The sequence below is a fragment of the Equus quagga genome, chromosome 2 (genome assembly GCF_021613505.1).
Source record: "Equus quagga isolate Etosha38 chromosome 2, UCLA_HA_Equagga_1.0, whole genome shotgun sequence".
Lineage (NCBI taxonomy): Eukaryota > Metazoa > Chordata > Mammalia > Perissodactyla > Equidae > Equus > Equus quagga.
In genome coordinates, this window is record NC_060268.1 from 94058967 (window position 1) to 94064426 (window position 5460).

The window sequence follows — 5460 nt, forward strand, 5'->3', positions numbered from 1 at the left end:
GGCGGGGCCACGGCGCTCGGACAGCCCCGCCCCCTGCCGCCGCCCCCCGCCTCCCGCGCGGCCCTTACGTAACCGCGGGCCGGGGCCCGGAGCGGGGGGCGCGGCCGCCTGCGCGCAGCCCCTGCCTTGCCACCCGGCGGCCGCGCGCCCCGGGCCCCCCGCGGGGCTTGGCGCAGCGTCGCGCGCGAGCGTGCCGGTCGCGGCTGGAAGGGACTTGGGGACCACCCCTAGTTTGCAGACGGGGGCACCGAGGCCGCGGGAGGGGAAATGATTTGCCCAAGGTCGCACGTTCAGAGCGGAGGTCGAGCGTGCAGGCTCTGAGATGCGCAGGGCGCTGCCGCCCCTCGAGGCCCTCCTGCATCCGCCTCCCCAGGGCCAGGATTTCGGAAGCCAGCGTGGCGTGGAGGATCTTATGCTCGCAGCAGGTGCTCCGGGCTCTTCCCCTGGGTGAAGACGGGACGGGGGCTACCCGCTAGAGGGTGGTTGCTTCGAAGGAGGCTTCATCAAGCTTGGCCGTATTCTTAGAGCAAAGGAAATTGAGATGGCAAAAGTGGAACTTAAGGGCAAGCGGCATCTCCATCCCCTTTCCACCTCTCAGGTCCTGATTCCCTACCAAAGGCTGGCCTTGCGACTAACCTGACCTCCACGCCCCCTCTGCGCCTCCCACAGTATCAGCGTTTGCTGAGAACACACTAACTGCATGAGCCTGGCCTCTCAGGACAGTAAAAAGCCAAGAACAGCAGACGGAGCAGGGCCACCGCCCCAACCCTACCCGTATCCCTTCCGGAACCACAACTTCACTTGCTAAGCCCCAGTCTTCTCACGGGGGTACCCACCTTCTTCTAATCCGTGCTTCACACTGTGGTCAGGAATTTTCTCAATTACAAGTCTGATCCTATCACTCTTCTTAAAATCCTTCAGTAGCTTCCTTCCCGCTGTCCTTGGGATGAGGACCAAGTTACTGAACACGCCTACAAGGACGTAACCCATTGCACCTCCACTACCTTCTCCAGCCTTTTGTCCTCCTCTCATTCTCTCCCTTGCTTTTGGCACTCTAACCAATTGGCCATCCTTTCTGCCCCAGGACCTTTGCACATGCCGTTCTCTCATTCTGGGAAGATTTTCTCCACATTCTGGGAAGATTTTCTCCTCTTCTGTCTCCATTACCCCGACTCCCTTGTCAAGTCAATTCCTACTCATTCTTCAGATTTCAAACTGTCATTTCTTTGTGGAAGCTTTACCTAACACCCCAGAAGAGACTGTGAACTTCTGTACTTTTGCTTCATTGCACTTATCATTTGTATTATATAGTTGTAAAACTATTGATTTAATGTCTGTCTCCTAGGCACATCTGCAAACTCAATGAAGTCATGTCTTTTTGCTCATCATTGTATCTCCAGTGCCTAGAACTGGGCCTGAAAGTCATCTGTAAATATTTGTTGAATGAATAAGTGAATAGGCTGGGCCACAGATGCACAAAATTGGCCAGAGTCTGTAAGCACAGGTGAGTCTGTTTAGAGCCAGGACCTGATAAGCACTTGGTCCTAGAGGAAATTTATCTGTCACAAGCTGAATTCCAAAGATGGAGGTCTGGGGTGGGGTTCCCTAGCCGTGTCAAAGAGAGAAGTCAGCAGAGAGGAAATAAATGGCAGGAGCCGGCTCGGCTGGAGTAGGGGTAGCAGAAAACAGACTCACAGTGCATGGGGCCAAGTAACGCCCCAAACCCCAAAGGGAGTTTCCTTCGTTCCGCTGATGGAAAGGGCACACCCGCGTCACCTCGCGGAGATGCAGCGGGGCCAGGCAGGTGGGGCCGGTGAATCACCTGGGCTGCTTCACACAGTCAGCAGGAAGCGGGGCAATGCTGCAAGTGTGGGCCCACTCAAAGTCAAGGCTCCAGAAGGAAGCGACTGTTGCTCTGGGTAAAGGCTCTCGCCCCAGGGAGAGGAGTGGAAAGGGTGGATCAGAAAGATTTTGAAATGGATGCCCCTCCTGTCCTCCAACTTCGGGCTGCCACCCTGTGGGGAGTGGCCTCCGCTCCTCTCCCTCCACCCCAGCTCCAGGCCCAGGTCAGGTCCTGCGTGTCAGGAGCTCTCCCAGACACCCAGAGCCTCCTCTGAGCTTCCTGGGTAGTCCTAGCTGGCAGGTCATCATCCTAGAGTCTTCCCTGGAGAGAGTCTAATGTCTCTATCAGTGCCTCCCCCGTCGAAGCCAATACAGTCACCCTTTTTCTGTGGGACTTTCCATCAACATGGTCTCCGGGGCCTCAGCTGTAAAGGGACATGATTGGTGACGTCTCTACTTTCAAGAGGCCTGAAATGAAGGGGAGAGAGATTCCGTGCTGCTGGGGGCTGGGGCAAGGCCAAGAAGGGTCTTTCTAGATCAAGAGCCTTGAGTATCCTTTTAGGCTGAGCAAGAGGAGCCAGCGAGGGGGATGAGACTGGAGGTGTGAGAAAGGGGGGGGGGGTCCTGGGGAAAGCGGGAAAGCTTGGGATCCAGGCCCAGGTGCAGGGGTTAGCCTTGGAGCAGGGAGGAGGGCCCAGAGGGGAAGGTTGAGGGAACACTGTCTGGGGGGCGACTTTTTCTGAAGGAAGCAATGACACCTACTGACGACGCATGAGAGGGAGGAGTGGGGCAGAAGCCAATGTTGACAACAGCCCTGAGAAAATTAAAAGTGGTGTTCAGAGAGATCCAGACTTGGGAACAAGCAGGGCAGAGGTGCCCCAGGAGTCTGGGAGGCCAGACCTGGACCAGCACAAGCTCGGGGACCAGAATTCCTGCCATTCTGTCTTGGCAGCAGAGCCTCCCAGAATCTGACCAGGCGTGGACAGTGGGTCTGAGGAAGCTTCTGCACTCCAACCGGGGCAGATCAGATAACCGTGGGTGGCTCACCAGAGAGCTGTATAAGCTTGAGCAACTAAGGAAACAGGGAGCAGGTTCACATGTGCCCTTCCTCTGTATCGTCAACTAGTTCTCCCAAGCATCCGGGGTGGACAAGTGCTGTGCAGCCCCTGTGCCTAAGAGGGTAACACTCCACGTCTCTGACTTCCCATCTCTCAAAGTCTAGCACCTGGAGAAATGGCTGGCCTTAGTCCGGGGCAGGGAAAATACAAATGAGCCTAGAGCATCTTGTAGTACTAGAAAGCAAGGAAGGGCTCAAAACAACAAAAGGATGGGGGCATGTGAAAGGGACACCGGAGACAACTGTAAGAGTTTCCAATGGCCAAAGCTGGAACAATTTGAACGACAAAATCAATAACATTGCACAGGATTATAATGCAAGACATAAAATAAACACACATGAGTCCTTACTGATATAAATGATTAAATGAGTACATGGAGAAGAGACGGATCTTCCCCACAGAGGAATTGCACATGATGTATGTAGACATCTTCCCCACAGAGGAATTGCAAATGATGTATGTAGACACGGCCCACTCCAGGAGGTGGAGTTTAACCCCTTCATTCCCCCACCTCCATGAGAGGAGGCCAATCTCAGTGTCGCAGCGATTTGCTTCTAAAGAATAGAGCATGGAAAGGGACAAACAGTAACTTGACAGTGGAGAAACCTGGCAGACGCCACCTTGACTGAGTGATGCAGGTTAGCATCACCGTGAGGAGCTGGGGTGACATCACGGACCCTCTCCCAGCACGTGATGAGAAGTGTGCTTCACCTGTGTGATATTTTGTCCCTAAACCCATAACCCCAGTGTAATCAGGAGAAACACAGACAAATCCACGCTGAGGAACATTCTACAAAATCCCTGACCGGTACTCCTCCAAACTGTCAAGGTCACGAAAACAAGGAGAGACTGAGAAATGGTCTCAGACAGAGGAGACAAAGGAGACACGAGGACTAAATTCATGTGGGATCCTGGATTCGATCCTGGAGGAGAAAGAGGAAAGTCTGGTGGAATCCAGATAGCGTCTGGAGCTCGGTTAGTGGCAACGTACCAGCGTTGATTCCTTCCCACGCCACGTGTTCCCTGTGATGTCAGATGTTAACAGTGGGGGAGACTGAGTGTGGGGTATGGGAGAGCTCTCTGTATTTTCTTTGCAACTCTTCTGTAAATCTAAAATTGGTCCAAAATAAAAAGTTTATTAAAAGAGAAAGTAGCCTTGAGCATCTCCTGTATACTACACCCTCCGAGCGATCTGGCCATTGGCCACGCCGGAAAGGTAAGCATTGCGGAAGGCTAAGAGCAGCTCTTCAGGTGAGCCCTGGGACTTGAAACTGTTGGCATAATTCCAAAAGCGAGCCATCAAAATCCATGCTTTTCAATTTTTTTAACTGCAACCCACAGGAAGAAATATGTTTTACACTGCAACCCAGCACAGACTTCAACTACATAGCTGTAGTTACAGCCATATACAAGGGAAACAGAAGTTAGATATATTAGTGAAAGTTATGCAAAACAATTCTTATCCCCTCACCTGCAAAGCATGCAGACATTTTCTGTCCTGTTCTATTTTTAAAAGCAGTGCTGCACTGCACAGCCCACTAAGTTGATTTCAAAACCTGTAATCTATATGTTTTTCTTTCAGTAGCAAGATGAGGCTCACCACGTACATGCAGAATGTTATTATTAGTGTGTTCGGATTTCTGATGTTGCTGATCCAGGGACCATAAAAGGTCAGTTCTCTCAACGCCATAGGAAACAAATGTCTTATTAAAGCCACTAATTAAATGGATAACGATCAGATTTTATGAAACTACTAGGTTATATTTCTGAAAACTATATAGTAACATAGAAAAATATTTATGCTTTCAACAAATACGGATCACATACTCTGCATCTCATACCGTGCTAGGCGTTACGGGTAAGGTGCTCAGCAAAAGAGACACGGTTCTTCCATCATGGATCTGTAGGATTGGGTGAAAGATATTAATCAAATGATCACACAAATACATAATTACAGACTGTGATCCGTGTGAATAAAAGGAACGTAAATTAGGTTGGGAGAGGTGGTCAGGAATGGTCTCTCTGAAGAGCCGTTTAAGAAGAGGTCTCAAGAACAAAGAGGCTCCAGCCAGGGACGGTGCAGAGGGAAGAGGTCCCAGGCAGAGGACACTGTGCAGAGGCCTTGAGGGATACAGGGCAGGGCAGTGTTGAGGAGCTGGAGGAAAGGTGAGCCTGGTGGGAATACATGAGCTTAGCAAGGCCTGAGATATGGTGGGAGAGCTACGCAGAGCCCTGCAGCCGGGTTAAGAATTGGGGATTTATCCAAATGCACCGACAGGCTGGGGAATGCCATGATCTGGTTTATATTTTTAAAAGATCACTCTGGCTTCTGGAAGGAGGAGAGATAAGAAAGGGAGAAGAGGGGTTGGCCCGGTGGCGCGGCAGTTAAGTTCGCACGTTCCACTTTGGTGGCCTGGGGTTCACTGGTTCAGATCCCGAGTGCGGACATGGCACCGCTTGGCAAGCCATGCTGTGGTAGGCATCCCACATATAAAGTAGA